Source organism: Pristiophorus japonicus, unplaced genomic scaffold, assembly GCF_044704955.1.
Source record: "Pristiophorus japonicus isolate sPriJap1 unplaced genomic scaffold, sPriJap1.hap1 HAP1_SCAFFOLD_49, whole genome shotgun sequence".
Taxonomy (NCBI): Eukaryota; Metazoa; Chordata; class Chondrichthyes; family Pristiophoridae; genus Pristiophorus; species Pristiophorus japonicus.
This window is the reverse complement of record NW_027254395.1, coordinates 2,596,631-2,611,177: the sequence shown is the minus strand read 5'-3', so window position 1 is coordinate 2,611,177 and position 14,547 is coordinate 2,596,631.

The following is a 14,547-nucleotide window of genomic DNA, read 5'->3' as shown; positions in this document are numbered from 1 at the left end:
ATCACTGACCTCACTCATACTGTCACTACCCATCCAGATACAACACTTACCTCCCTCATATTGTCAATACCCATCCAGGTACATCACTGACCTCACTCATACTATCACTACCCATCCAAATACATCACTGGCCTCACTCCTACTGTCACTACCCATCCAGGTACATCACTGACCTTACTCATAATATCACTTGCCATCCAGATACATCACTGAACTCACTCATACTTTCACTGCTCATCCAGATACATCACTGCTCACTCATACTTTCACGACTCATCCAGATACAGCACTGAGCTCACTCATACTGTCACTACCCATCCAGGTACATCACTGACCTCACTCATGCTATCACTACCCATCCTGATATATCACTGCCCTCACTCAAACTGTCACTACCAATCCAAATACATCACTGACATCACACATATTATCACTACCCATCCAGATACATCACTGACCTCATTCATACTCTCACTACCCATCCAGATGCATCACTGAACTCACTCATACTCTCACTACCCATCCAGATGCATCACTGAACTCACTCATATTCTCACTACCCATCCAGATGCATCACTGACCTCACTCATACTCTCACTACCCATCCACGTACTTCACTGAACTCACTCATATTTTCACTGCTCATCCAGATACATTACTGACCTTGCTCATACTATCACTACCGATGCAGATACATCACTGATCTCGCTCATACTGTCACTACCCATCCAGATGCATCACTGACCTCACACATACTGTCACTACCCATCCAGATACATCACTGACCTCACTCATACTGTCACTACCCATCCAGGTACATCACTGACCTCACTCATACTGACACTACTCATCCAGATACATCACTGACATCACTCATAATTTCACTACCCATCCAGAAACATCACTGATCTCACTCATACTGTCACTACCCATCCAGATACATCACTGACCTCACTCATGCTGTCACTGGCCATCCAGATACATCATGAATTCACTCATACTGTCACTACCCATCCAGGTACAGCAATGACCTCACTCTTACTGTCACAGCCCATCCAGGTACAGCACTGACCTCACTCATACTAACACTACACATCCAGATACAGCAGTGACCTCACTCACACTATCACTACCCATCCAGGATCATCACTGACATCACTCATATTGCAACAACCCATCCAGATACATCACTGACCTGACTCATACTATCACTGTCCCATCCAAATACATCACTGACCTCACGCGTACTGTCGGTACCCATCCAGATACATCACTGACCTCACTCATACTATCACTACCCATCCAAATACATCACTGACCTCACGCGTACTGTCGGTACCCATCCAGATACATCACTGAAAACACTCATACTTTCACGACTCATCCAGACACATCACTGACCTCACTCATATTGTCACTACCCATCCAGGTATATCACTGACCTCACTCGTACTGTCACTACCCATCCAGGTACATCACTGACCTTACTCATACTATCACTAGCCATCTAGATACATCACTGAACTCAATCATACTTTTACCTCTCATCCAGATACATTACTGACCTCACTCATACTATCACTACCCATGCAGATACAACACTGACCTCCCTCATATTGTCAATACCCATCCAGGTACATCACTGACCTCACTCATACAATCACTACCCTTCCAAATACATCACTGACCTCACTCCTACTGTCACTACCCATCCAGGTACATCACTGACCTTACTCATAATATCACTTGCCATCCAGATACATCACTGAACTCACTCATACTTTCACTGCTCATCCAGATACATCACTGCTCACTCATACTTTCACGACTCATCCAGATACAGCACTGAGCTCACTCATACTGTCACTACTCATCCAGATACATCACTGACCTCATTCATACTGTCACTACCCATCCTGATACATCACTGCCCTCACTCAAACTGTCACTACCAATCCAAATACATCACTGACATCACACATACTATCACTACCCATCCAGATACATCACTGACCTCATTCATACTCTCACTACCCATCCAGATGCATCACTGAACTCACTCATACTCTCACTACCCATCCAGATGCATCACTGAACTCACTCAAACTCTCACTACCCATCCAGATGCATCACTGACCTCACTCATACTCTCACTACCCATCCACGTACTTCACTGAACTCACTCATACTTTCATTGCTCATCCAGATACATTACTGGCCTTGCTCATACTATCACTACCGATGCAGATACATCACTGATCTCGCTCATACTGTCACTACCCATCCAGATGCATCATTGACCTCACTCATACTGTCACTACCCATCCAGATACTTCACTAACCTCACTTATACTGTCACTACCCATCCAGGTACATCACTGACCTCACTCATACTGACACTATCCATCCAGATACATCACTGACCTGACTCATACTGTCACTACCCATCCAGATCCATCACTGACCTCACTCATACTGTCACTACCCATCAAGATACAGCACTGACCTCACTCATACTGTCACTACCCAAACAGATACATCACTGACCTTACTCATACTCTCACGACTCATCCAGATACATCACTGACCTCACTGATACTGTCACTACCATCCAGATACATCACTGACCTCACTCATACTGTCACTACCCCTCCAGGGACATCACTGACCTCACTCATACTGTCACTACTCATCCAGATACATCACTGACCTCACTCATACTATCACTACCCTTCCAGATATATCACTGCCCTCACTCATACTCACACTACCCATACAGATACATCACTGATCTCACTCATACTTTCACTACCCATCCAGGTGCACCACTGACCTTACTCATACTGTCACTTCTCATCCAGATACATCACTGACCTCACTCATACTATCACTACCCATCCAGATACATCACTGACTTTACTCATACTGACTCGACCCATCAAGATACATCACTGATCTCACTCATACTGTCACTACTCATCCAGATACATCACTGACCTCACTCATACTGTCACTACTCATCCAGATACATCACTGACCTCACTCATACTGTCACTACCTATCCAGATACATTACTGACTTTAATCATACTGACTCGACCCATCAAGATACATCACTGATCTCACTCATACTGTCACTACTCATCCAGATACATCACTGACCTCACTCATACGGTCACTACTCATCCAGATACATCACTGACCTCACTCATACTGTCACTACTCATCCAGATAAATCACTGACTTCACTCATACTGTCACTCCTCATCCAGATATATCACTGACCTCACACATACAATCACCATCCATCCAGATACATCACTGACATCACTCATACTATCACTACCCATCCAGGTACAGCACTGACCTCACTCAAACTGTCACTACCCCTCTAGATACATCACTGACATTACTCATACTGTCACCAACAATCCAGGTACATCACTGACCTCACTCATACTGTCACTACCCATCCAGATACATCACTGACCTCACTGATACTGTCACTACCATCCAGGTACATCACTGACCTCAGTCATACTATCACGACCCATCCAGGTACATAACTGACATCACTCATATTGTCACGACCCATCCAGATACATCACTGACCTCAGTCATACTGTCACTACCCTTCCAGATACATCACTGACCTCACACATACTGTCACTACCCATCCAGATACATCACTGACCTCACTCATACTGTCACTACCCATCCAGGTACATCACTGACCTCACTCATACTGTCACTACCCACCCAGATACATCACTGAACCACTCATACCATCACCACCCATCCAGGTACATCACTGACCTCACTCATACTGTCACTACCCACCCAGCTACATCACTAACGTCACTCATACTGACACTACTCATCCAGATACATCACTGACATCACTCATAATTTCACTACCCATCCAGAAACATCACTGATCTCACTCATACTGTCACTACCCATCCAGATACATCACTGACCTCACTCATGCTGTCACTGGCCATCCAGATACATCATGAATTCACTCATACTGTCACTACCCATCCAGGTACAGCAATGACCTCACTCTTACTGTCACGGCCCATCCAGGTACAGCACTGACCTCACTCATACTAACACTACACATCCAGATACAGCAGTGACCTCACTCAGACTATCACTACCCATCCAGGATCATCACTGACATCACTCATATTGTAACAACCCATCCAGATACATCACTGACCTGACTCATACTATCACTACCCATCCAAATACATCACTGACCTCACGCGTACTGTCGGTACCCATCCAGATACATCACTGACCTCACTCATACTATCACTACCCATCCAAATACATCACTGACCTCACGCGTACTGTCGGTACCCATCCAGATACATCACCGAAAACACTCATACTTTCACGACTCATCCAGACACATCACTGACCTCACTCATATTGTCACTACCCATCCAGGTATATCACTGACCTCACTCGTACTGTCACTACCCATCCAGGTACATCACTGACCTTACTCATACTATCACTAGCCATCTAGATAATTCACTGAACTCAATCATACTTTTACCTCTCATCCAGATACATTACTGACCTCACTCATACTATCACTACCCATGCAGATACAACACTGACCTCCCTCATATTGTCAATACCCATCCAGGTACATCACTGACCTCACTCATACTATCACTACCCTTCCAAATACATCACTGACCTCACTCCTACTGTCACTACCCATCCAGGTACATCACTGACCTTACTCATAATATCACTTGCCATCCAGATACATCACTGAACTCACTCATACTTTCACTGCTCATCCAGATACATCACTGCTCACTCATACTTTCACGACTCATCCAGATACAGCACTGAGCTCTCTCATACTGTCACTACTCATCCAGATACATCACTGACCTCATTCATACTGTCACTACCCATCCTGATACATCACTGCCCTCACTCAAACTGTCACTACCAATCCAAATACATCACTGACATCACACATACTATCACTACCCATCCAGATACATCACTGACCTCATTCATACTCTCACTACCCATCCAGATGCATCACTGAACTCACTCATACTCTCACTACCCATCCAGATGCATCACTGAACTCACTCAAACTCTCACTACCCATCCAGATGCATCACTGACCTCACTCATACTCTCACTACCCATCCACGTACTTCACTGAACTCACTCATACTTTCATTGCTCATCCAGATACATTACTGACCTTGCTCATACTATCACTACCGATGCAGATATATCACTGATCTCGCTCATACTGTCACTACCCATCCAGATACATCACTGACCTTACTCATACTCTCACGACTCATCCAGATACATCACTGACCTCACTGATACTGTCACTACCATCCAGATACATCACTGACCTCACTCATACTGTCACTACCCCTCCAGGGACATCACTGACCTCACTCATACTGTCACTACTCATCCAGATACATCACTGACCTCACTCATACTATCACTACCCTTCCAGATATATCACTGCCCTCACTCATACTCACACTACCCATACAGATACATCACTGATCTCACTCATACTGTCACTACCCATCCAAGTGCACCACTGACCTTACTCATACTGTCACTTCTCATCCAGATACTTCACTGACCTCACTCATACTGTCACTACCCATCCAGATACATCACTGACTTTACTCATACTGACTCGACCCATCAAGATACATCACTGATCTCACTCATACTGTCACTACTCATCCAGATACATCACTGACCTCACTCATACTGTCACTACTCATCCAGATACATCACTGACCTCACTCATACTGTCACTACTCATCCAGATAAATCACTGACTTCACTCATACTGTCACTACTCATCCAGATATATCACTGACCTCACATATACAATCACCATCCATCCAGATACATCACTGACATCACTCATACTATCACTACCCATCTAGATACATCACTGACATTACTCATACTGTCACCAACCATCCAGGTACATCACTGACCTCACTCATACTGTCACTACCCATCCAGATACATCACTGACCTCACTGATACTGTCACTACCCATCCAGGTACATCACTGACCTCACTCATGCTATCACGACCCATCCAGGTACATAACTGACATCACTCATATTGTCACGACACATCCAGACACATCACTGACCTCACTCATACTGTCACTACCCTTCCAGATATATCACTGACCTCACACATACTGTCACTACCCATCCAGATACATCACTGACCTCACTCATACTGTCACTACCCATCCAGGTACATCACTGACCTCACTCATACTGTCACTACCCACCCAGATACATCACTGAACCACTCATACCATCACCACCTATGCAGGTACATCACTGACCTCACTCATACTGTCACTACCCACCCAGCTACTTCACTAACCTCACTCATACTGTCACTACTCATCCAGATACATCACTGACATCACTCATAATTTCACTACCCATCCAGAAACATCACTGATCTCACTCATACTGTCACTACCCATCCAGATACATCACTGACCTCACTCATACTGTCACTGGCCATCCAGATACATCATGAATTCACTCATACTGTCACTACCCATCCAGGTACAGCAATGACCTCACTCATACTGTCACGGCCCATCCAGGTACAGCACTGACCTCACTCATACTAACACTACACATCCAGATACAGCAGTGACCTCACTCACACTATCACTACCCATCCAGGTTCATCACTGACATCACTCATATTGTAACAACCCATCCAGATACATCACTGACCTCACTCATACTATCACTACCCATCCAAATACATCACTGAACTCACGCGTACTGTCGGTACCCATCCAGATACATCACTGAAAACACTCAGACTTTCACGACTCATCCAGACTCATCACTGACCTCACTCATATTGTCACTACCCATCCAGGTATATCACTGACCTCACTCGTACTGTCACTACCCATCCAGGTACAGCACTGACCTCACTCATACTATCACTACACATCCAGATACATCACTGACCTCATTCATAATGTCACTACCAATCCAGATACATCACTGACCTCACTCAAACTGTCACTACCAATCCAGATACATCACTGACATCACTCATACACTCACTACCCATCCAGATACATCACTGACCTCATTCATACTGTCACTACCAATCCAGATACATCACTGACCTCACTCATACTGTAACTACCCATCCAGGTACATCACTGACTTTACTCACACTGTCACTACCCATCCAGATATATCACTGACCTCACTCATGCTGTCACTAACTATGCAGATACATCACTGACCTCACTCATACTGTCACTACACATCTAGGAACATCACTGACCTCACGCATACTTTCACTACCCATCCAGGTACATCACTGATATCACTCATACTTTCACGACTCATCCAGATACATCACTGACCTCACTCATACTGTCACTACCCATCCAGATACATCACTGACCTCACTCCTACTGTCACTACCCATCCAGGTACAGCACTGACCACACTCAGACTGTCACTACAAATCCAGATACAGCAGTGACCTCACTCATACTGTAAATACCAATCCAGATAGATCACTGACCTCACTCCTACTGTCACTACCCATCCAGGTACAGCACTGACCTCACTCATACCGTCACTACCTATCCAGATACATCAATGACCTCATTCATACTATCGCTACCCATCCAGATACATCACTGACCTCACTCATTCTGTCACTGCCCATCCAGGAACATCATTGACCTCACTCATACTGTAACTGCCCATCCAGATACATCACTGACCTCACTCATACTGTCACTACCAATCCAGATACATCACTGACCTCACTCCTACTGTCACTACCCATCCAGGTGCATCACTGTCCTTACTCACACTGTCACTACCCATCCAGATACACCACTGACCTCACTCATACTGTCACTACCTATCCAGGGACATCACTGACCTCACTCATACTGTCACTACCCATCCAGATACATCACTGACCTCACTCATATTGTCAATACCGATCCAGGTACATCACTAACCTCACTCATACTATCACTACCAATCCAAATACATCACTAACCTCACTCCTACTGTCACTACCCATCCAGATACATCACTGAACACACTCATACATTCACGACTCATCCAGATACATCACTGACCTCACTCATACTGTCACTACCCATCCAGATACATCACTGACCTCACTCATACTATCTCTACCCATCCAGGTGCATCACTGTCCTTACTCACACTGTCACTACACATCCAGATACACCACTAACCTCACTCATACTGTCACTACCCATCCAGGTACATCACTGACCTCACTCATACTGTCACTACCCATCCAGATACATCACTGACCTCACTCATATTGTCAATACCCATCCAGGTACATCACTAACCTCACTCATACTATCACTACCAATCCAAATACATCACTTATCTCACTCCTACTGTCACTACCCATCCAGATACATCACTGAACACACTCATACATTCACGACTCATCCAGATTCATCACTGACCACACTCATACTGTCACTACCCATCCAGATAGAGGACTGACCTCACTCATACTGTCGCTACCCATCCAGGTACAGCACTGACCTCAATCATACTTTCACTACCCATGCAGATACATCACTGATCTCACTCATACTGTCACTACACATCCAGATAGAGCACTGACCTCACTCATACTGTCACTACCCATCCAGATACATCACTGACCTCATTCATACTGTCACTACCCATCCAGATACATCACTGACCTCACTCAAACTGTCACTACCAATCCAGATACATCACTGACATCACTCAAACTGTCACTACCCATCCAGATGCATCACTGACCTCACTCATACTCTCACTACCCATCCAGATGCATCACTGACCTCACTCATACTCTCACTACCCATCCAGGTACATCACTGACCTCACTCATACTGACACTATCCATCCATATACATCACTGACCTCACTCATACTGTCACTACCCATCAAGATACATCACTGACCTCACTCATACTGTCACTACCCATCAAGATACAGCACTGACCTCACTCATACTGTCACTACCCAAACAGATACATCACTGACCTTACTCATACTCTCACGACTCATCCAGATACATCACTGACCTCACTGATACTGTCACTACCATCCAGATACATCACTGACCTCACTCATACTGTCACTACCCCTCCAGGGACATCACTGACCTCACTCATACTGTCACTACTCATCCAGATACATCACTGACCTCACTCAAACTGTCACTACCAATCCAGATACATCACTGACATCACTCATACTCTCACTACCCATCCAGATGCATCACTGACCTCACTCATACTCTCACTACCCATCCAGGTACATCACTGACCTCACTCATACTATCACTACCCTTCCAGATATATCACTGCCCTCACTCATACTCACACTACCCCTACAGATACATCACTGATCTCACTCATACTGTCACTACCCATCCAGGTGCACCACTGACCTTACTCATACTGTCACTTCTCATCCAGATACATCACTGACCTCACTCATACTGTCACTACCCATCCAGATACATCACTGACTTTACTCATACTGACTCGACCCTTCAAGATACATCACTGATCTCACTCATACTGTCACTACTCATCCAGATACATCACTAACCTCACTCATACTGTCACTACTCATCTAGATACATCACTGACATTACTCATACTGTCACCAACCATCCAGGTACATCACTGACCTCACTCATACTGTCACTACCCATCCAGATACATCACTGACCTCACTGATACTGTCACTACCCATCCAGGTACATCACTGACCTCACTCATACTATCACGACCCATCCAGGTACATAACTGACATCACTCATATTGTCACGACCCATCCAGATACATCACTGACCTCACTCATACTGTCACTACCCTTCCAGATACATCACTGACTTCACACATACTGTCACTACCCATCCAGATACATCACTGACCTCACTCATACCATCACCACCCATCCAGGTACATCACTGACCTCACTCATACTGTCACTACCCACCCAGCTACATCACTAACCTCACTCATACTGTCACTACTCATCCAGATACATCACTGACATCACTAATAATTTCACTACCCATCCAGAAACATCACTGATCTCACTCATACTGTCGCTACCCATCCAGATACATCACTGACCTCACTCATACTGTCACTGGCCATCCAGATACATCATGAATTCACTCATACTGTCACTACCCATCCAGGTTCAGCAATGACCTCACTCTTACTGTCACAGTCCATCCAGGTACAGCACTGACCTCACTCATACTAACACTGCACATCCAGATACAGCAGTGACCTCACTCACACTATCACTACCCATCCAGGTTCATCACTGACATCACTCATATTGTAACAACCCATCCAGATACATCACTGACCTCACTCAAACTGTCACTACCAATCCAGATACATCACTGACATCACTCATACTCACACTACCCATCCAGATGCATCACTGACCTCACTCATACTCTCACTACCCATCCAGATGCATCACTGACCTCACTCATACTCTCACTACCCATCCAGATGCAACACTGACCTCACTTTTCTGTCACTACCCATCCAGGTACATCACTGAACTCACTAATACTATCACTACTCATCCAGATACATTACTGACCTTGCTCATACTCTCACTACCCATCCAGAAAAAGCACTGACCTCAATCATACTGACACTACCCATCCAGATGCATCACTGACTTCACTCACACTGTCACTACCCACCCAGATACATCACTGACCTCACTCATACTGTCACTACCCATCAAGATGCAGCACTGACCTCACTCATACTGTCACTACCATCCAGATACATCACTGACCTCACTCATACTGTCACTACCTATCCAGATACATCACTGACCTCACTCATACTGTCACTACCTATACAGATACATCACTGACCTCACTCATACTATCACTACCCATGCAGATACATCACTGATCTCACTCATACTGTCACGACACATCCAGATACAGCACTGACCTCACTCATACTATCACTACACAACCAGATACATCACTGACATCATTCATACTGTCACTACCCATCCAGATACATCACTGACCTCACTCAAATTGTCACTACTAAACCAGATACATCACTGACATCACTCATACTCTCACTACCCATCCAGATGCATCACTGACCTCACTCATACTCTCACTACCCATCCAGATGCATCACAGACCTCACTCATAATGTCACTACCATCCAGATACATCACTGACCTCACTCATACTTTCACTACTCATCCAAATACATTACTGACCTTGCTCATACTATCACTACCCATGCTGATACATCACTAATCTCGCTCAGACTGTCACGACGCATCCAGATAAAGCACTGACCTCACTCATACTATCACTACACATCCAGATACATCAATGTCCTTTCTCATACTGTCACTACCCATCAAGATACATCACTGACCTCATTTATACTGTCACTACCCATCCAGATATAGCACTGACATCACTCATACTGACACTACCCATCCAGATACATCACTGACCTCACTCATTCTATCTCTACTCATCCAGGTACATCACTGACCTTACTCACATGGTCACTACCCATCCAGATACATCACTGACCTCACTCATACTGTCACTACCCATCCAGGTACATCACTGACCTCACTCATACTATCACGACCCATCCAGGTACATAACTGACATCACTCATATTGTCACGACCCATCCAGATACATCACTGACCTCACTCATACTGTCACTACCCTTCCAGATACATCACTGACCTCACTCATACTGTCACTACCCACCCAGATACATCACTGAACCACTCATACCATCACCACCCATCCAGGTACATCACTGACCTCACTCATACTGTCACTACCCACCCAGCTACATCACTAACCTCACTCATACTGTCACTACTCATCCAGATACATCACTGACATCACTAATAATTTCACTACCCATCCAGAAACATCACTGATCTCACTCATACTGTCGCTACCCATCCAGATACATCACTGACCTCACTCATACTGTCACTGGCCATCCAGATACATCATGAATTCACTCATACTGTCACTACCCATCCAGGTACAGCAATGACCTCACTTTTACTGTCACGGTCCATCCAGGTACAGCACTGATCTCACTCATACTAACACTGCACATCCAGATACAGCAGTGACCTCACTCACACTATCACTACCCATCCAGGTTCATCACTGACATCACTCATATTGTAACAACCCATCCAGATACATCACTGACCTCACTCATACTATCACTACCCATCCAAATACATCACTGACCTCACGCGTACTGTCGGTACCCATCCAGATACATCACTGAAAACACTCATACTTTCACAACTCATCCAGATACATCACTGACCTCACTCATTCTATCTCTACTCATCCAGGTACATCACTGACCTTACTCACATTGTCACTACCCATCCAGATACATCACTGACCTCACTCATGCTATCACTACCCATCCAGATACATCACTGACCTCACTCATACTGTCACTACTCATCCAGATACATCACTGACCTCACTCACACTTTCACTACACATCCAGATACATCACTGACATCACTCATACTGTCACTACCCATCCAGGTACATCACTGACCTCACTCATACTGTCACTACCCACCCAGATACATCACTGACCTCACTCATACTGTCAATACCCATCCAGATACATCACTGACCTCATTCATACTGTCACTACCCATCCAGGTACATCACTGACCTCACTCATACTGTCACTACCCATCCAGATACAACACTGACCTCCCTCATATTGTCAATACCCATCCAGGTACATCACTGACCTCACTCATACTATCACTACCCATCCAAATACATCACTGACCTCACTCCTACTGTCACTACCCATCCAGGTACATCACTGACCTTACTCATAATATCACTTGCCATCCAGATACATCACTGAACTCACTCATACTTTCACTGCTCATCCAGATACATCACTGCTCACTCATACTTTCACGACTCATCCAGATACAGCACTGAGCTCACTCATACTGTCACTACTCATCCAGATACATCACTGACCTCACTCAAACTGTCACTACCAATCCAAATACATCACTGACATCACTCATACCCTCACTACCCATCCAGATGCATCAGTGACCTCACTCATACTGTCACTACCCATCCAGGTACATCACTGAACTCACTCATACTTTCACTACACATCCAGATACATCAGTGACCTCACTCATACAGTCACTACCCATCCAGATACATCACTGATCTCACTCAAACTGTCACGACCCATCCAGATACATCAATGACTTCACTCATACTGTCACTACCCATCAAGATACATCACTGACCTCACTCATACTGTCACTACCCATACAGATATAGCACTGACATAACTCATACTGACACTACCCATCCAGATACATCACTGACCTCACTCATACTGTCACTACCCATCCAGATACATCACTGACCTCACTCATACTGTCACTACCCATCAAGATACAGCACTGACCTCACTCATACTGTCACGACCCAACCAGATACATCACTGACCTTACTCATACTCTCACTACCCATCCAGATACATCACTGACCTCACTGATAAAGTCACTAGCATTCAAATACATCACTGACCTCACTCATACTGTCACTACCCCTCCAGGTACATCACAGACCTCACTCGAACACTCAATACCCATCCAGTTACATCAGTGACCTCACTCATAATGTCACTAATCATCCAGATACATCACTGACCTCACTTATACTGTCAGTACCCATCCAGACACAGCACTGACCTCACTCATACTCTCACTACCCATCCAGGTACATCACTGACCTCTCTCATACTATCACTAGCCATCCAGATACATCACTGACCTCACTCATACTATCACTACCCATCCAGATACATCACTGACCTCACTCATTCTATCTCTAGTCATCCAGGTACATCACTGACCTTACTCACACTGTCACTACCCATCCAGATACATCACTGACCTCACTCATGCTATCACTACCCATCCAGATACATCACTGACCTCACTCATACTGTCACTACTCATCCAGATACATCACTGACCTCACTCACACTGTCACTACACATCCAGATACATCACTGACCTCACTCATACTGTCACTACCCATACAGGTACATCACTGACCTCACTCATACTGTCACTACCAATCCAGATACATCACTGACCTCACTCATACTGTCACTACCCATCCAGGTACATCACTGACCTCACTCATACTGTCAATACTCATCCAGATACATTACTGACCTCACTCATACTTTCACTACCCATGCAGATACATCACTGATCTCACTCATACTGTCACTACACATCCAGATACAGCACTGACCTCACTCATACTATCACTACCCATCCAGATACATCACTGACCTCACT